This window comes from Corvus hawaiiensis, chromosome Z, assembly GCF_020740725.1.
Source record: "Corvus hawaiiensis isolate bCorHaw1 chromosome Z, bCorHaw1.pri.cur, whole genome shotgun sequence".
NCBI classification, from domain to species: Eukaryota; Metazoa; Chordata; class Aves; order Passeriformes; family Corvidae; genus Corvus; species Corvus hawaiiensis.
The window spans coordinates 50,284,919-50,306,182 of NC_063255.1; the positions used below are offsets into that span (position 1 = coordinate 50,284,919).

Below are 21,264 nucleotides of genomic sequence, written 5' to 3' on the forward strand. Positions count from 1 at the left end.
AGACATGCCTCATAGTCTTCTACTCACTGGAACACAACTGGCCTTTACAATTTGTGCAGCTTGAAATTATGTGTTTAGAAGACAGCATGGATAGGAAAGGGGGTGGTACACTTCTGCCCTGTGTAATTTACTAAATCTGCAAAAAGTGGATTTAGAACTCCTTTATTCTGATTTACCAGCATTTTACTCATACTTACACTGCATTTTTAGAAATAGCTGCAGAAAATGCAGGCAAGGGAAAGAAAAAGGTCATACCTTTAGTGAACATACAGAAACTTATAACCAATGTCCTCCATGTTGAAATATCACAGATGGTAAGATTAATTTTTAAATGACTGTGCTTTCCTTTACCACATGCAAAAATATTGCAATAGTATTTTTAACTTTTTGGATGTTAGTTAGCCACAATGACTTGCTGCTACAGTTGGAAACCAGACCACAAATGTTCTACCACTGAAGTTTAAATCTATCTCTTGGTTTTAACTCCACACTATAAATTACTAAAATAAACAGGAAAACTTTTCATTTGCACTTCCTTTACTTTCCACCCAGAACTCTACTCTCCAGAAACTATTCAGACTTCCCTTCTCTGTCTTAATGCGACTCTTTTAAAGCCCAAGGTTTTAAGTGCTCTGCCTAAAGGACTCTAGCTACTTCTGTGGGTGTCACTGTTAATTAAGGACACATGGAAAGGAAATGAAGGAGCCAAAAAGCAGCCTTGTTTCTGGAAAAACATCAGAATACATGGACATGGGTGACAACAGTAGGAAAAATCAGAGCTAGATAACAGGAAATGTTTGCAGCTTACTGAAAGAGTTTAATTAGAGCCTCTTTTTCAAGCATATGAACAAAATTCAGCCTCAAACTAAAGGAAAACTGGGGTAATGACCTCAAAGTTTCAAATGTACCCAAAACCCCTCAAGAAGTTATAAGGATGAGCCTATCACGACTGTTAAAACACATTTTATTTTCTTTTTACATATTCTATGCATATTAATTTTATTTTCTTTTATATGTTCTACTCAAACTTCACTAAACATGTCATTTGCAAACCTACCAAACCATGTAGTCAGCTAGACAGAGCGAATTAGGATGTTTATTAGCTAAAGGTGATCAGATAGGCCCTGGTGGTAAACCAGTAGGGAACAACAGAGATACACTTACTTGTTGACTGATCTGAAATTAAGCTTTTTACTCTGTGGTAGCTTCATTTTTGCTCCACACCAACTACATTTCTGTTCACAGCAACAAGAAAAGCATGCCAAAAGCATGCCAAAACCAGGTGATTCCAACTTCTGGTTACTATTAACTAACACCCCATACTGATTTCTAGCTGCTAGCCTTCACAAGTGAAACAATACAAACATATCGCTTAGGATGACCTTTGAGAATGACTGCAGTTTAAAATACATAAGCTGTATGCCCCAATTGCTTATCATACAAAAAGAAGAACTGAGCTTTCACTACTGAGTTATCATCTTCATTTCCAGACTCTCTCAACTCCTCCACCTCCATCGTGATGACCTGAACTACACTCACAAACTTCTCTAGTGATGACTCTTGGGCTCACCAGGAACAACCATTACATTTAGCATAATCTATTGACAGGGATTTGAAAGAATTTATGGCCAAATACCACAATCTCTTGTTTTTCACTCAAAAATCATACCAACCAACATTTCTACTCCTAGTTCTAGGAGGATGCAAAAGAATAAAATTAAAAACCGGGAATAGAGGAAAAAACACCCCCAAACCAACAATATTTGGCAAACAGCAGCTTAGCATCACAAGGAACTATTTAGCTGACCGCAACTGAGAAGTAAGCAGAAACACTGATTGGCTAGACTTGGTTTAAAATCTACACAAGCAATTTAGTATCAATGTTAGAATGTTTAGTTTTCCAGTAAACAATATTGTCATAGGAAAGCTTGTGCTTCTGGATAACAGCACTATAATTTGTAGTTTTATTAACATAATTTTCAGCATCTATAAAGCAAATCATCAGTCTCGGCATGTGACCAAGGTGCAAGTGTAGCCACTTCACTGGGAATAAACGCAGTTGGCTAGGCAGTGTTCTGTTACTCTGTTTTTTTCCAACAAAGGAGTACTTTTTTACTGCCTCTTTTTCACACACACACACACACTGAAACAAGCAACAACACTCCAGTTAGGATCTCTCCCAGTTTTAGGAAGAGAAGACAGCTTTAATACTACTTAAATCAGCGCCAGTTGCAACTGTTTAAGAGATTATTCCTTTTAAACAAACTCCAATATTTTCCATTCACTTGTTGCAAGGTAAAGGGGCATTACATCTGGTGAGCAAAGAGGAACAAGGATTTCCTGCTTTGTATATCCTACTACACAGAAGAAAGCATTGCCAATCCCAGAAGTTGAATTCTGGAATATTGACAAAGTTATGAACCATATGTGGTCCAGGATGTTCATATGGTCTTTCAATTACACAGATGATTCACTGATATTTATCATAGCCATACAGTCTGAAAAGGAACTTTGGATTGCTATGTCAGTTAAGCAGTAAGCTGCTACTGATGAATATAATCTTAGGTTGCTTGTTATCTAGCAAATCTGTGAAAAAATATAGTCTTGCTATTCAAAAGTCAGTTGTTACTCTCAAAAATGCTCTTAGGAGATAAGAGATGATGTCTTACAATTCCAGTAGAACCATGTTGGGAAAAGAAAAGAGTGTACTGTCTGCAGCTGTCAGAGTCCTCTGTGACTCATGTAAAATATCAGCGTCCCTTATGTCACCATCAGTTCCTTTTCATGAATAGTTGCAGTACCATAGTAAAACCTTACATAACCTATTATACAGATACTGCCCTGACTAGGCATTTATTCAGACATACAAATTTTATAACTTCATTGCCTTAAATCCAATACTGAATTTAGAGAAAGCAAAATAACTAGGGCAAGTGAATTCTTAATCTGTCTGAAGTCCTGGATCCAACTGTTTCCAGCCCTCTCACAGCCAAGTTCTCAAAGTTCTAACCACTAACGAAGAATTTCACCCTCTTCGGCTGTCCAAACACTCACATATCCAGCACAGTCACAAATGCAGATTGCAGATCAGCAACTGAGTTTTGCAGCAGTACATTCTTTGAGGATTTGCAGAACTGCATGGAGAGCCATAAAGCACTGGAGAGTCACACAAAGAAACTACTAAGCGGCTTATGAACGAGCTTCCACAAGAGATCAGGCACATCTGCAGAACTGTAAGTGATAAAGACACTAATCTCTTCCTTAGCTGATAGATTCAAAGAGCCCATCACCAAAATACTTAAGAAGCAACATTCTTCCCTGCAAGATCAGGGCAACTTTCCTTTTGCCTGCAAGTTAGTTAATGCTTGTACAAATTCTTTAAAGACCTAGCAGGACCTCTTAAGCATGGAATGCTTAATCCTTTAATGCTGAGGAGAGTGGCTCTTTCCTTCAGGAAAGTCAGATCTAAGTAAGATCCTTCAGAACCAGCTGGCAGTCTCACTAGGACAGAAAATACATTGTTGTATACTTGTGTACATATAGAAACCAGGACTGAATATAGGAGGCAATTCTACAGAATATCCCGCTCTACCTAATCTACCACAGAACCTAAAATTCAGACTTATACTGAAGAAGAAAGTAGAATTTGCTCTTAATGTAACAGATTCACCCGCCCACCTGAAATCCAGAGTTGCCACATCAGCCAGTTTCCAAAAATGAACTTAGGTGAAGGTACTTTAACCCCTGGAAGCTGTGGCATATATGTACTTTTCAATTCAGATATTTGAAAAGCTCCCTTTGAGTCTAGAAAAGAGAAAGCACTGAATACCCTTCCACTTTCACCAATGCATGATGTAGCAGCTCTAGAACCAGCTATGCTGACTCCAGACCACCCCTGTCACCCAGGACAGGGCACCTTAAAGTACGCCACAGGGTTTGAGTGATGGATTCAAAACAATTATTACTATGTCTTTTTTAACGTACACTAAATTTAGTTTACAAAGCAAGACAGAGAATGACTTCCTTCAGAATTCCTGCAGAATTCCAGTGATGTAAATATCAGCATTGGAGATTTTTCACTTCTCAATTTTATGGAAGCAATCTCCCTCAAAGCAGTTTATTTATCATGTTGCCATTCTGCAGGCCTATGTCTAGAAAAATTGTAACCTGTAAATATTTTAAAAAGATCTTCTGAGTGCTGTAATTTTTCAAGCATCATGATTGGTTTAAACCACCCTATTTATGGGAAAAGAATATTTATTTCTGTTGGTCCTGGTGAAACTTGTATTTTCCATGTTGCAGTTGGAGATCTAAAATACACTTAGGGAACATTATATTACACTATGCCTGTAATTAAAAAATGGATTTTGTTTTCTTTTTAAAATTTTTTAAAATTTTATTTTATTTGGATTCCAAACTGTTTCAAGAGCCAAAATTACAGCAATGGATTGATAGTGTAATATTTTCTTATGGAGGTTCTAGTAAGATTGAATTTATGATTTATCACACTGCACTACCCCCTAATCAACACAACTTCTGAAACTGCAACATCTCAGCAACATGTAAAACCCAGTTTTTACCAGTTTTTTTACCAGAACTGTTTACCAGTTCTGTCAGGGTCTATGAAAGGGCTTTTTCCTTTGCTTTTGAATGGTGAAAAACATAAAGGATATCATATCAATGAGTGGACTTAACCAAAACAAAAACAACTGAACCAAAGGAAAACAAATTACATATCCTATCAAGCTATGAATAATGTTAAATAAGACCAGAAGCAGAATCTGGAACAATCAGTAATAAAACATAACATGCAAAATGGTGGGAAACCTGCCATTGATATATTTTGTAGCATTGAATGTACAAAGGCTCAAGTTTAAATTGTGCAGCTAGTAACTAGTTCACTGTATTTCCTCTGAGCTTTAAAAATATTTTCTTAAGGAGAACTAGCCAAAGAGTCTTCAAACACATTTGTTTTGAGTACTGGTAATTCAATGCTAACACCAAACCCAGGTTAAAATAATACATTCACATATAGATCTGGAGATTGTGTATGACACAATTTTCCACAGAAAATTATTATTGAGCAGAAACATCAGGAATTTAACAATTCTGTTCTTCATTTATTTTAGAAGTGTGAAATCTGTCCAGAAAAGCTTTCTTAACAAACTAATCTTAAAAGACACTCATTTTTTTTTCTCTACTTCCTGCAAAATTTCAGGAAAAAAAACCCCACTACTATTTCAAAGTGTGACTCCCTGGAGAAAATGTACATACGATGTTTGCAATTACTAGGAAATGTGCACTGCAAATTGAATTTATTACTTTACTAGTGAAAATTCAGCAGCTGAACTAACAAAATCAGGTTGAGTGTTGATTCTTTTTCCTAAGTACCTCTCATGTCAGTAAATTCTACAGCAGAAATAAATTTTATTTCATGTTACCTATCTGTTCTACCAATGCCAATGCAGGAAGTTCATAAATGTGAATCCTCAGGAGGCTTACATGCATCACTGAGAACAGTAAAATGAATGGTTACACATCTGCAGTCTGAACTTTGAGACGAATACAAGCAAATTGTGAATGCACATTTTTCAAATGATTGCGCCCATTATTTTCCACTGACTCATGACTGTTGGCAGAAATGAATAATACATTTTAGTATGTAGAGATTCAACAATCACAAGTACAGACAGTATGTATGTGTATATATCCATCTTCTCTGCATAGATAATAGTAATGCTATAGGTTTTAATCTGTTTTTTATACTTAAACATCCAATAATTTATAATGCAGAACTGTAAAATATATATAGAACACTACATCAATCATGTAAAAGTACAAGTGCTGTTCAGTATTTCTGTAAATCCTCCATTAAACCTAGATTTGAGACTGAACCAAAGGCTTTTATGGATCAAGTCATGGCCACTTGGAACACTGAGAGACATAAAATGCTGTGTTAGTTCATGTCAAGATGATTTGCAGCTCACTTCATTATTTCAAAGAATATTAGTGACAGATACAGCGCATTCCACAATAAAGTGAGTGCTTATGCCCTTAAATTCAGGAGGCAACTGCTAAACAAGGACTGGGAAATCAGATGACCCGAGTCCTGAGATATTTTACACAACCAGTACACTGCTAATGTACATGCAGAAAACACAGACTCCTGTGTAATTTATTCAGTAACACCATCAAATAAGAAGGAATTAACTATTTGAATACTGATAATGTCTTGCTTTGCATGTCTACATTCTCTGTTAGGCCTTGTAACATACCGTAAGCCACTTCTCAAGACATCAACCACTACATGTCCTGTATGGAAATACACAGAAAAAATGAAAATTCAACCATTATATCCAAAATGGTGGCTGAAAGTGTAAAGCTCATGTTTCATCTAAAACAACTTCAAAGCAGCACAAAACTTTACTAAAATAAAGAAACACCACAGAAGAAATTGTGCGTGTACACACTGCCCTCATTTTTACTTGAGCAACACTTTAGAGATGTGCATTTTAGGAGAATTAAGCAGAACATTCAAGAAATTATTGGTTTCATATGGTTCCAAATCAACTTCAGAATAAATTGATACAGAAAAATATGCATGATATTTTGATTTAACAACAGTTTACCCCAGGTACAATTTGAAAAGTACTGCACCGTAAAAGCGCTCACAATGTCTAGTCTTTTGGCAAAGGTAATGAGTATTGAACATCTGCAGGGCTGTTGTGAGTTCATGAACTACAGAAATAAAAAATATGCCTTCTTTTGGTAGCCTAGTTCTTATGCAAAAATCCAAAAATAATACACCCTAGTAACAGCCTCCACAAGGAACCAGATACTTGGCCCCAAAGTAAGACAGAGCAACATAGGGCTTATGGCAACTACTAGTGCTAATGCAGGCTCCAGTACTCATGTTAGAATGAAATCAAGCGTAGCAGAGCTCAGTCTTTCCAATCATGTGTTGGTTTGGGGGGAGGTGGAGGATTCTGTGTCAACGTCTTTAATAAAGCAGATGTGACTCATTGCACTCTCATTTAAAATCATAAACTGAGGTTTCTCTTCTTTCTCTGAATCAATGGCAGCAGCACTGGGGGCAGTAGCACTGGGGCAGCAATCCTTCCTAAGTTTTTGCTCAGTACAATAATTTCAATTAAATTATATTATTTGATACTGCAGCTTTGTGACACAAATCCTGACTTCAGTTTCTCTCCTTAATGTCTTACAACACCCTTATTCACCTTATCTTCCGCTGGTACTGACCACAGAAAAATATGGAATCAATTTAATAAGTATATCATCCCCATAAATCTTCCTAAGCTGCATTTTCTTTTCAGTGAAGAACACATTTCATTTGTAAGTGTTGTTTCAATAAACCAAGTAATCTAAAATATCTTTGCTTAACATATTTTTAATGTTGAAAGCAGCTGGTAGGTCATGTTGGGGTTTGAGTTTTTTTAAATTATTATTATTATTACATGGATGAGAAAAAGGCATTTTTAAAACACTTCCTTGCATCTTTCCTTTTCCCATTTAAATTACTCAACCTAAATTCAATAATAGTCTGGTAGAATTTCAACACCTTGTAGTCCCATAGTGGCCTGCTAAATTATTTCTAGAAATATACTGGAAAAGAACTAATGCCAAACAGTACTCTCTTAAGTTTGCAACATTCAAATGTTGTATTTGAAGTTAGAAATTTAGAACTTGTCTCACTTACATTTCCTTGCCAAAATCCTGCATTCAGTCCCATGATGATTTTTTGCTTCATGTGAGCTTTAGTTATAAATTCAAGGGAAAACTCCTATGTAAGTAGATTCTCTGCTTCCAGGGTCACAATAAGCCAAGTGTATCCACCATTCGTGTGCTCTCTTGTGGAAGGCCTGTTTTCTCGACAACAAGGTTTAAACCACTTTCCTATTCTGTCTTCCAACTGCACCCTTTTTATTCTCTCTCCTTTTATATTTTTTCACATTTGGGCTGTCAATTCCACTGTCCCATCCTTTGTGCCCTGAAACTGACTAGAATACCTAAGAGCCAAACTCCAGCAAACTGTGATACTCCAAATTTCGAAGTGAAATTTCACAGTCAGGATAGGGGGCAGCAGTGGGTAACCAGGATGTGAGCCAACCTCATGCACAGCACATCACACAGAGCATTCATCTCTGGACATGGTGCCCATGGGCCAAAAGAACCAAACCCTTAACCCAAAAAACCAAACCCTGAACTCAAAAAACTCACTCAGAAGAACTTACTCCCCTGGTCACTCAGACCAACCCACTTTCATTTGAGACTACTTGATGAATAAAATTAATTTGACAAATACTATATGCATATATCATAGGTATTTACTTTTAAAGAAAAAATATTGAAAGAAATTATCATTTTTACTGCAAACATGAACTTTTCTCTGAATTAAAAATGACACTTGACCACTAACATCTATTCAAATATATTCATTTTGATAAAATGAAAATGAAGGCAATAGGAAAATGTCACAATTTTTCATACTTTATTCTGTAGACATAGCCTATGATGTTGTTTTCAAAAATTCTTAAAAGTTAAGTGGAAACTACTGTAAATTTAAGCACTGTCAAAAATTTCAGGTAAAATTTAGTGGAAACTGGAATATTTAGTGAAAACCAGCTAAATTATTCTTGAGAGACATCGATGCCCCTAAGATCAGAATGCTGTCTTCTGAAACTGTCATTATTTTCTAATTTGAGAAACAGATTGCAACTGCACCTCTGCAGCTATACAATGCTATACTATATAGAGCACTGCAATCCAACATTATTTGTTTAAAATATTGTGGGCAGCAGATACAACCAACACTGGTGTTCAGTTGTGCAGCTATTAGTACTGTGATAAAATGTGGGATGAGGTGGCAGAAATGCCACCTATGGAAGTAGTACTATTATTTTAAGCTGAAATTTCAAAGTGCCTTCAGAGATTCCTAAATCTGATTTCCTTTACAAAAGAAAAACTAAAACTATGTTAAAAAAATGAACCCCGCTACATCAAAAATTATAATGTTACAAAATTTATGCATGAGCACGTTCATTTGCTTGTACTCATTTTGATGAAGGGACTAACTGGAGGATCCCACTTCAATGCTTTGCAAAAGGTGATCTGTCTTACGCAGAGCACAACCAAGCTACTCAGAAGTATCAGGTGTGCATTTTCATTTCTTGTGTTGGCCCATGCAGCATTTTACTAGCCTAAATTTCATTAAAATTTTAGATAGCCTAAGCCCTATAGTGAGTGGAAGATATGTATATCCTTGCAGCTTTTTTCAAGGATGCCCATCAGTAACGTCCAAGTGTTTCGCAAACATTCCTCAGTCACAGTCTTACAGGATGACAAAACATTATTATCCCCATCCAGAAGCTGGAAACAAAGGTGCTTACAGGAAGCTACAGAAAAACACAGCAGAAGGGCCAGAATGAGAAACATGGGAGCACACAGGTGTTCCTGTTTATCTGTCCACATCTCCAGACTGTACTGATCACTGCCAGAAGCAAGAGGTGGCTCTCTCTGCAGTTCATTTACTGCATATATCTGACACCAAAAGCTTCAATGTAGACAGCCTAAATATGAAAGCACACATTTTTCATGGCTACAGCCATGTCATGTTTTGGCTTGTGCTTAGCAGCCTGCAAGGCTACCATCACAGAGGCAGAGACACAGGCTATTCACTGTAGCCTTGTGTGTATGAATTATAATAATGTCTCTTCTTTTCACAGTGTTTCACAGAATCACAAAACAGCTGAGGTTGGAAAGGAGTTCTGGAGGTCATCTAGTCCAACCCCCCTGCCTATGCAACATCAGCTAGAGTCCTATTACCCAGGACTGCATCCATGTGTCTTTTGAGTATATCCAAGACTGGAGGCTCCACCACCTCGCTGAGAAATTTGTGCCTGTGTTTGGTCACCATGATAAAGTGTTTCCTCAGCAAGGCTCCTGATGACATCAAGCTGAGAACTGCAGTTGACACTCCTGAAGGATGGGATGCCATCCAAAGGGACCTGGACAGGCTCGAGATAAGGGCACATGGGCTCAAGATGAAGTTTAACAAGAGCAAGTGCAAGGTGCTGCACCTGGGTCAGGGCAATCCCCATAATCAATCCAGGCTGGGGGATGAAGGGATTGAAAGCACCCTCAAGGAGAAAGACTTGGGGGTGCTGGTGGATGAGAGGCTGGACATGACCCAGCCATGTGCACTCACAGCCCAGAAAGTCAAATGTGTCCTGGGCTGCATCCAAAGCAGCGTGGGCAGCAGGGCGAGGGAGGGGATTCTGCCCCTCTGCTGTGGTGAGACCCCACTGCAGCATCCAGCTCTGGGGTCCTCAGCACAGGAAAGACACGGACCTGTCAGATCTAGCCCAGAAGGGGGTCACAAAGGTGGTAAGAGGGATAGAACATGTTTCCTAAGAGAATTGGGACTATTGAGCTTGGAGAAGGCTCTGAGGAGACCTCATTGTGGCCTTCGGTACCTGAAGAAGGCCTACAACAAAGCTGGAGAGGTGTTTTATACAATGCCTTGTAGAAATAAAACAAGGGGCAATGGTTACAAACCAGGCAGTTTATTTTGGGTATTAGGAAGATATCCTTTATGGTGGGGCTGGTGAGGCACTGGAACAGGTTGTCCAGAGAAGTAGTGGATGTCCCATCCCCTGGAAGTGTTCAAGGCCAGGTTGGATGAGGCTCGGAGCAACCTGGTCTAGTGGAAGGTGTCCCTGTCCATGGCAGGGAAGCTGAAACTAGATGCTATATAAGGTTTCTTCCAACTCAAAGCATTCTATAAAGATTGTTTCTTAACACTGTTGTCTATGCACTTTCCAGCTCCATTAGCAAATGAGCCAAGGGCATCCACTGAACATCCTTGCGACCTGCCACAAAGCGCAAAAGCAAGGACATCATGAAGCGGCTCTCACCTTTTTTTAATTTAGGAACACCTTACTTTGTAACCATCACAGATGTCTTAACTATTCATGGAATCTCTACTTATGTTTGGTTGGTTTTTCCAAGGAGCCCCAACCAGAAGAAGACAGAATTCTCCACTTCCAGGACACAATGAACTATCTGTGTAGAGAGCAGCCCCAGCATTATGCAGGATTACCAAAAGGCCTGAGGAGGAGTAAGTACACCATGGCAGATACTCTGAGCCTCATAGTTTGAAGGTACTGGAGCTGTTCAACATAAAGAACGAATCCTTTTTATAACAAAAACATTAGGCACTATTTGAGTGCCACATTACAGAAAGATGTTGTTACTGTCAATTTGGAGTTCCTTACTATATTTTCTTCTCATTTTATAGGTGAAAAGAATTAGATAATTTATTCAAGATCACACGTGGCTGAAACCAGGCTTAGATTGCACTCTTGCGCAGCACCCAGTGAACTAAGGCTGTTCTTCTTCCTCAGAAAGGTGTCAGGGACAGGAGTAAGAAACACTTCTTTTAAAGAATTGTTTGATGAAAGATGAGAGAATATTTTATTTATTTCAGTTTAACCATTTATCTAGAAACAAAATATTTTCTTGGCAGACAAATAAGCTGCAGCATTCTACCAGGCTGAAAAGCTCAGCTTCACCTTACTCCTCTACGGCGTTATCTCATGTCAGAGTAACATATGCTTTGTTAGAGTCTATTTTGTATTCCTCTTTGTCTGACAGTACTTGCTTTTATGCAAAATATTTTTGTGGCATGAAAAAAATTGCACTAGTTAATCCTTTTATGCCCTAACTTTTAAGCCATGTTTTCTCCCTTGTGTTTGTTAAATAGCATGATAATTGCACAGTAAAAGAACTGGATACTTGACAGATGTTTTCAGATATATCCTCAGATACAGATCAATTTTACTGTTTTTTGCAGGGTTTGGGGGTTTTTTTTGGTTGGTTGGTTGATTGGTTTAGAATGAGGAAAGAAAAGTCAGTTTCTGAAAAAAAAAATTTACTACAATCTGATGAGGATGTTTGTTGTCAAACTTGACTCATAAAACATAGTATCTTAATAAGAAGGTTCACTGACTTCACTGACAAGCATATAGAGTAGCTTAACAATTAATCTGACAAACCAAAAATAACCCATATTACATAAAATAAAAAATAAAAAAAAAATCCCCAACCAACAAAAAAACTCCCACAAACCAAAATAAGAAACACTTAACAGTGCAGGGATCTTCCTTGAAATGTTCAAAATATATAAACATTCCTTCTCTTAAAAATAATTCAAATCCTTTAAACAGAGTTGGATTGTGTTTTATATATTACAGTGACCTTACTCTTACTGCTGGTATTTCATATCATTCATAAAATGTCACCTTTTTTCCCCCCATAATTGTACTCTAGAGTCAACAGACCATTTTAAAATGTTCAGTGTTTAACATTGCTCCTTTAACCTGGTCTCTCATCTGGATTTTAACACTTGCAAAAATGTATGGCCTGGATATGATGGTTCTTTAAGGCTAAACTTATCAAATTTGGAATAGGGACTATAAAATTTATTTTTGGAGTAGACATTTGCCAGAAGTCTCTCTGACACTCCATTGCCCTTTGTATAATTCCTTACAGAGGGGAATTAAATAGTGAAATAGTCAGTTAAACTATGTGGAAAAGCAGACTATCTCAATACAAGGCATAAGGGATACATGCCCAGGTGCAGAGCATCTACCAACAATGTTGCAGGAGGCATGAAGTGGGCATGCAGTCGTGAATTTATGTCAGCACGTGTAGGCGTATTCACGACAGTGCAAATCTAGAGAGGACAGTTAAAAATAGCAGTGGAGACAGATGAAAGCAGGCTTCAGCATGGTTTAATAATCTGTCCAGAAGGCTTGGAAAACCCTCTCTTAAGTCTAGGCTGGCATGTCTTCACATCACATACAGATCAAAGCAATTACAGAGCTGTCTGCATGTCCTGCAATCACAATACTCGACTGCAGTGTAGACACATCCAGAAATAGTGCTACTGTAGATATGTTCATCTAAAAACTCCATTTGGAAAAAGCAAAGCCTGGAAGCATACTGTAAAGCATATGGGACCTGATGAGGAACATATGCTGGAGAGAGTGTCCATTTTGCTAAATTCCATTAGCTGTGCTAACTCTTCCCTCTACACAACCTGTTTCCTTTGTACTCCTGGAGGACTTCCTTTGTACTCCTGTAACATGTGTTGGTTGGCCTTTCCTGTGGGGATTCACAGAGTCAGGCCAGATTAACTTGAACCTTTAAGTACAGGAGTTCACCCAGCTATACTGTCTGATGAAGAGACACCGTACACTCTACAGGCAGCTGGGGGCAACCATGCGCATGTAAACAGCACTCATTCCTCTCCATACCAACTCAGTACCAATGCTGGATTTGGAATCCCTAACCCAAGCAGGGGTATTAGTGACCTGCTGGTTCAGGGCCAGTCATCTCAGAAGAACATCAAGACACCAACAATGCCTTTATCTATTAGTGCTGCTATCAGGAGCAGAACTTACTGTGATGCAGAAACCCAGAGCTGATAGAGTCCTTCAAATTCAGGACCTACTCTCCTTAAACAGTGGTCTGCTGCATGGCAGCAACACTACATCCTCTACCGGCTACAAACTACAAACCACAACAGACACTACATCCTCTAAAGGATGGCTTACTACCACTTGTCCAGCAAGTGACCAAAGGGATCCACGCATGTTCTTAAACTGACTGCATAATGAATGAGTCTCTGGGAAGATTTTGTGTGCATTTTGCTAAATCACAACCAGAAGACAAGTTAAGGAGGAATGCAGTTATTCAGCACACTTTGCTGCCTTACCAGGAGAGTATAAAGACACACAAGAGCTAGTGTTGACTCAGTTAAAGATCTGTTAGGAATTGGACCACAGCAGCAAGGATTACATACAGGCTAATTTACCATGAGAAGAACCAAGCTAGTGAAACACAAAGTTTTGGGTGCAGGGATAAATACTCTGCGCTGCTGCCTGTCTCTTTGTGGACACCCTGAGCACGTGCACCGTTGTGCTCCAATTAGTTGTCTGGACCTGAGCATCTCAGCACTCAAACACAGCAAAACCTCCTGTCACCAGGCAGTGCTGTTCCAGCAAATTCCACCAAACTGGGAGGAGCTGCTGCCTTCCTTGAAGGGATGCCCTGCAGACACCTTGACAAATTAGAGGGCTGGGCAATCACGAACCACATGAAGTTTAACAAGGGCAAGAGCTAGATTCTGCACTCCGGACAGGGTAGCTCTGGATGTAAGGACAGACTGGGAGGCTGGAGAAGGAATGAGAGGTCCCATGGAACAGGATCTGATGGTTCTGATCAATAGCAAGTTGACTATGAGTCTACAGTATGCCCTGACAGCCGAAAGGCCCAACCATATCCTGGGAAGAATTTCCTTTACCTTATAAATGTCAGTTTGGTACCTACATGAGCACTATTCTCAGTTCTTGTCAACAAAAGAACAATACATCACATCCTGGGGTGCATCAGGCACAGCATCACCAGCCGGGCAAGGGAGGGGATTGTCCTGCTCTGCTCTGCACTGGGGCGGCCTCACCTCGAGTGCTGGGGGCAGGTCTGGGTGCCACAACACAGAAAAGCCACTGAGCTGTTAGAGAGTGTCCAAAGGAGGGCACGAGGATGGCGAAGGGCCTTGAGGGGAAGCCGTGTGAGGAGTGGCTGAGGTCACTTGGTCTGTTCAGCCTGGAGAAGAGGAGACTGAGGGGAGACCTCACTGCAGTTACAACTTCCTTGTGAGGGGAAGAGGAGGGGCAGGCACTGATCTGGTCTCACTGGTGACCAGTGACAGGACCTGAGGGAATGGCCTGAAGTTGTGCCAGGGGAAGTTTAGACTGGATATTAGGAAAAGGCTCTTCACACAGAGGGTGGAGGTTCTTCATCCAGGCAAGTGTCACAGCACCAAGCTTGTCAGAGTTTCAATGTTAACGAAAAGCTAATAATTAATGATGTAAGCATAACTCATTTTCCTGGTGATTCCATTCTGTAACTCAAGATAAGTTTTTGCCCATGTCCTAGCAACAAGCACAAATATTGTGCTTTATCCAGAGTTCAGTGTATGAGTTTGCAAAATGGTAATATCCTAGAAATTAACATATTTTGGACACATACCTTAAGACTCTTTCCATGTAACAAGAGGAGAAATGAGTACACTTAGCACAGCAGAATGTGGGTCAGGGAATGTGACACAGCTTATTTACCTTACTAGCACTCTTCTGCTTCTGTGTGCAGTATATTTCCCAGATATATTCTGCTTCATTTTGTTTGGTGCCTTTTTTTGGTTTGCTTTTAGAAGCATCTTGGAGACAGCTTTTACAAATATTCAAATAAGTGTCTCAACAAGCTGACAACTTCAATATTTAAAACCTTGACCCCATTCAAAAGCAGCTCTTGGGATCTTAATAAATTTACTCCTGTGACTCAACTGGAACTGACAGCATAGCATACAAAAGGCAGAACATTTACATCCGAATTTTAGTAAAAGACAACACAAGGTATGTATGTGCACATACAAGCAGTTAAAGGTATTTCCTAATTCTAAAAAAAAAAAGGCCAGTCAGTATAGCGAGATCCTGCAAAAGAACTACATGGATGAATAACTTGTGGAGCACTATAGCTCCAAATCACAATCGCATGCATGCCTCTGTCATGCACATCACAGATTCACAGAATGGTTGGGGTTGGAAGGGACCTCTGGAGATCATTGAATCCAATCCCCCTGATAAAGCAGGCTCACCCAGAGCAGGCTGCACAGGATCATGTCCAGGCTGGTCCAGGAAGGAGACCTCACAACCTCTCTGGGCCGCCTGTTCCAACAAAGCTATGTAGCACATAGCTGATTTTTACTCACAGATATAAACAAGTTGGTTAAAATGGGGGGGGGGGGCTTGAAGGGAAGTACTAAGTTCCTGATTAGAATTTAATTTTAAATGGAAAGTTCCAGGTTGATACAGTAACAATAAAACAGACGGGGGGAGAAGGGGGAGGATTTATATATGAGGAGGTCATGTAGTACACTGTATTGAGTTTAAAAGATAAGACAGACAATGCTTTTTTCTCTGGTATAAACAAAAATAATGCCAGCAGTTTGACTGCAAACAAGAACTGAGGAGGAAATTGAACCAAAAAGGAAATGCTTACAGCAAACCTCACAAACCTAATGCTGTGTTTTAACCAGAAAAAATACACTTTCAAGTGCTGCTTCATAATTCTTTAAAAAGTGCAAATCAACCATATTCATATTCAAAATAAATTGTTTTGTAAACACTCCTTAACATACAAGAAAACGTACCTAACGAAGGATTGCCCCAGTTGCCAAACTGTGACGGCTGAATTGTACTTTTCTTTGATACCTCTAAGACCTTCAGATCTCTGAATCACTTGGAGCTTTATTGTAGAAGATGAAATCACAGTTCCACCTTAGACAGGTAAATAGCAGACGATATTTCTACCACAAAAATTATTTTCCCTCCTCAGTTTAAAACTCTCTTAGGGATTCAAATCAATAAAGTATCTGATGCATATGTTCTATTTTCTTGTTTCCAATGGTTCCACTGTGCATATAAATCTATTGTAGAACCACATTTGCATTTAAAGAGAAATTCCCTTGTGTTTACTATGCACCTGCTCCATGTAAGCCTATCTTCTCTACCTCCTTTGAGGATCAACAGCTCTGCCAGAAAAAGAGAGAGCGCAGACACAACGCTACTCCAAGTCCTCTTGCCAATTATCTAAGCACCATTTCCTTCAGTTTAGTTTAGTTATGGTCCCATTCTGACAAGAGCTGAAAAGAATTACTTTATGCCCTTCCAAAATCCAATGGTTCTCAACTTTTTCTAACACATTTTTCATTTTGACAATGAACATATACATTTCAACTGTAAAAACTACTGTTATTTGCTAAGCAACACACAGTAAGGCATTGGCAAACGGATTACTTACAGACTTTCACATGAAAAATATAAGCTTTTATTTTACTTGGCATTAATTTTAATTATCATGGCTGTATAAGGAAGGATGAGAATATTCTCCTCTTGACCCTGAAAAGAGATGCAGGTTTATTCTAGTAAAATTGAAATTAAAAAAAAATTGTTCCCTGCTCTTCCCCTCCTTGGTCATGAGTGAAACTCATGAGTTGCTCCTGGAGCTTCATCCACACAATCAGACAAGGGTGCAAATAAAGCTCTGCTACACACCTCATCTAGTCAGCTGACACGTTTAAATGCCAGATGAGGGAGACAACTTGCTGCATTCCACAAAGGGTGCTGGAACTACTGGTCTTTGTGCTTGTGAGATACAGCATCACCACTCCCTGACAAGTACCATCACTCCTGCACCACTGCCAACAGGACTTTTGCACTGCTGTCCATGACAGACAAGTCACCCCATGGGACTGCCTCTGGCTGTGTGCTTCCCCTTTCTTGCCAGCATCTCCTCGCACATGGAGGTAATGCTACTTGCAGGTCTCCATTTCTGAGCATAGAAGCCAAAGTGGCCACAGCAGGGCTGTCACACTTGCCCCTTCCTGCTTCTAATCAAGGACAGAGCTGCTGTGGAAATAGGTATACGTCTGAGATACCCTGGAAGGGGACTGTGAGAAAGAGAGCTGTGTCAATGCAGCTGGTATTCCACCTCAAGTGTGTGCGTGGGATGACGACTTCTTGCACCTGTGGAGTCCACATGGGAACAGATTTCAGCTCCCAGGAAAACTGGACAACTGGGAAGCAGAGGGACATTTCATAGTTTTTCAAGCTCTGCTGATGCCCAGTTACAAAATATGTAATATTTGGGATCATGGTTTTGCAACTATGAAAAAAATGACTTATCACTTATTCACAGTACTCCATGAAGGGACTGAATCTCCAAAGATACCATTCAGTCACCTTGTCCAAGCAGTCTAATTTCACATGCAGCTCTTTGTAAACTCAGATTTTGGCCCCAAAGAGCTCATGGCATACTTACTTGTTGTGTTGCTGTCATTAGAGAAAAAAATACTAAGACAAGCAGCTTCTAGCTAATGTAAGTTACTGTCTTCTACAGAACTTCCTTACCTGAAAGACTGCCCACTTGCTTATGCCAAAATGCCACTTAAATGCATTTTGAGTAGCCTGTACTGGACTGCTTGCTCAAAGAAGAAGGAGTTTTTCCAGGGTCCTCAGATTTGGAGGTAACTCTTCACTGGGCCAGTCCTCTGAGGTAGTTCTATTTTACCCACTTTTTCAACAAGCTACAAGTGACACATATGCTTTCTGCAGCACACTGAGTTAATGACACAGACCAGAAATCACAAACACCTGAAAAGTAAGTGAACTACCAGTTTAAGGCAGTGTAAGCAACTGTGTTAAGCGGAATGGTCAGTTTGCTTAAGTCAGTATTTGACACATGAAAACATGCAGAAATTAAGCATACCACACCTCGCAAAAGGAGCCCACACTACAGGCCTTTTCACACTTGGGCTAACTGTGCTAAGGCATACCTGAAGGAAAAGTTACAATTTTGTAAGTACAGTGATGAGGTAAGTGTCTTCTTGACAACAGGTCAAATTCTATTGTTTTATTCAGATGAAAAGCGCTTCTCACTGTGTTTGAACTACCTCTTGAGCAGCCCCCCGAAGCCTGCTCTTGAAAACAGTTTTTCAGCTTACCTGCAAGATCTTCAAAATATGGCTCCAGTATTGCACAAGGCATTTTGCAGGCTTAGCAGTATGAAGAGAGAAGTGGCTCACCAAGTTCACCAACCATGAGCTCACCCATGAGCTATTTGCAGAAGATTTTAGGGCGAAGAAACTCATGTTTATGGGTGGTAGTAAGGCAACAGGTCATGCTTTTTATGGCTTGCTGGAAGCACATAGAGTACACATAATTCCTAAATTCAGTAAGGGCAGGACACTATTAAAGTCTGCTACAGTGCACTGCAAAAAGTTTAAATGCATGCCCATAATTCAACATAATTCCTGGCTGCAGGATCAGTGCTATTCGCACAAAATACAAAATTATTTTGATTTCTGAATCCTATGATTGTATACCTTTCTTCAGCTACTTAAATAATGGAAAAGGGTCCAATAGTCAAGTGATCTGCTTCAGAATAATTTTTTTAAAACTTTTTTTCAGTTACCTTTTGCTGTTAGATTGCTGGGGTATAAAACGAGGCTAAGATGTTAAGATTTTCCATGGAAGCACAGGCACTAGCAGTTTTTTGGTGGGGTTTAGGGTGAGGGACTTTTTGAGGAGCAGTTGTGACTGATTAATCTCTGTAAGAGATGTGGCTTTAAGCCAACCATTGAAAGTGCTGTGAGGTGATAACACTGACAATGGAGACTGAGTCTGTTTAGGTGCTGGTTTGTATCCAGTACCATCACGACGTGATCCTCGAGCTCTTCTTCATATAAATTGCATTTGCTCACATTAAACGCTCACTGATGCGGGTATGAAAAAGGTTTGATCCCTGCTGCTGTAAAAACACGATTTTGGATTGACTGCAGTATAAGCCTTGGAGCATATTTCTACTAGACAACTTGGTATTTGTTTCCCCACAGTTACAAATATGCAACTCCTACTTGATTTTCTTCCAGATTTCGGCTTGCCCGGCGGGACAAGAGGGTGCTGACGGCCGGGTGCCCGCCGGTACTCCCGGCTCCGAGCAGAGCAGCGGCAGATCAGCGTCGGCTCCGAGTGTCAGCGGCTCACACTGCGCTACAAGGGCTTCGCGGCGGCACTTCGCAGGGCTGACATCACGTATGTGCTCAGCCCCAGCAAACCCCCCGCGTTCAGCCCTGATTTCATGCGGAAAGCACTTCCCCGGGGCGGGCTAACGGGGGCCGGGGCCGGGGCTCGCCCCCCGCCGCCGATCCCGCCCGTCGCCCGCGTCCCCCGCCGCCCGGGCAGCCCCGCTCCGGCTCCGCGGGGACGCCTCGGCAGGGGCAGCGCCTCCAGCGACACCCGCACCCCCGCGGGGCTCCCCGCGCTCGGCTCCGCGCCCCCTCTCCCGCCGCCCCGGGGGCAGCGCTGTCGGCGGCAACAAAGCCCCGTCCGCTCCGTTCCCCTCTCCTCACCTCACCCCTGCGCTCCGCTCAGCCGCGGCCGTTCCACGGCAGCCGGGGGTGATGGAGACGGGGGAAGGACCCAGGTGCCGCCTCTCGGCTGCCGCCTCCCACCACTCCCCGCCGGTGTAGGCAGCGCTCCGGCAGCGGCCCGGCTCCCGCCGCCCCGCCCTCCGCCCCTGCCCTGCCACCGGGCAGCGGCCGGGAGGAGGAGGAGGAGGAGAGGGCGAGGGAAGGAGGGAGTGAGGGAAGGAGGGAGGGGGCGGCCCCGCCCGGCCCTGCTGCGTCACAATGCGGGGGGCGCTGCCACGTGACCGGCGGTGCGGGGCGGGGGCTGCGCGGGACCCCGCGCTCGGGGCAGCCCCGCCGGGGCCGGGGCCGGGGCCGGGGCCGGGGCCGGGGCCGGGGCCGGGGCCGGGGCCGGGGCCGGGGCCGGGGTCGGGGTCGGGGTCGGGGTCGGGGTCGCAGCGCTGCCCCCGGCGGGGCCACCCCGGAGCTGCCGCCCCACGACCGCCGCCGCCTCCCCCCCGCGCCCCTGCGGATCCTGCGCGCGTGCGGAGCGAGTGTCCGAGGCGTCTGAAAACGATGCTCCGGCGTGTCCCATGCGAAGCGCGTGGCATCCTGCTGCGCTGAAAATAATGGAAATGCAGAGCTCGAACCTGAAAATGCCGAGTTCAATCCGGTCACATCTGTTTAAAATAAAACTCGGTGGGTTTGGGGGTAGGTTTGGGGTTTGTTTGTTTTTTTTCTTTTTGTCTGCTATAAAACTTGGAAAGCCTCGCTGCTCCGCTCTGGTTCATAGGTTCATGAGGACAGAAGCGGTGGCACGTCGTACACCTTCCCATCGAGCTGGTCCACCCTGCCTCGGCGAGAAACCAGCGTTTTCTCCCATAGTGTTGCTAAAGGTGCCTCTGCACCCAGCCGCTGCAGGTGTTGGGTGAGCCCGGCAGAAACCTGCCGGCTGTCCCTCAGACGCTGCACGAAGAAAGGAGTCCTCCAAAGAGGTTAGCCCGAGTAACACCCTTGCCGCCCAGGCATCTGACGGCAGCAGGAGGAGAGCAGAAAAGTGAACCTTTGGCTGGTTTTCCTCTTTGTGATTTTGTTTTTATCTTCGCTGTTTTGTTTCCCCCTTACTTTTCATAGGCACATTATCCATCCATCTCTTGATGTGTATCCCTTTATATGCCTTTCTGCCTTCCACTGGTTTTGTGTGATTTACCTTT

The 21,264-nt window shown here is 41.8% G+C and overlaps 1 protein-coding gene across 2 annotated transcripts in view; it reads right to left on the minus strand.

The window, feature by feature from the left end:
* Window positions 1–20,204, minus strand: part of LOC125320035 (synuclein alpha interacting protein) — an 89,577-nt gene extending 69,373 nt beyond the window's left edge. For both annotated transcript variants that reach the window (XM_048291969.1, XM_048291968.1), the window contains exon 1: window positions 20,054–20,204. The gene's annotated coding sequence lies outside the window, so the exon portion shown is untranslated. The remainder of the gene's footprint in view (window positions 1–20,053) is intronic.
* Window positions 20,205–21,264: the final 1,060 nt, after the last annotated feature.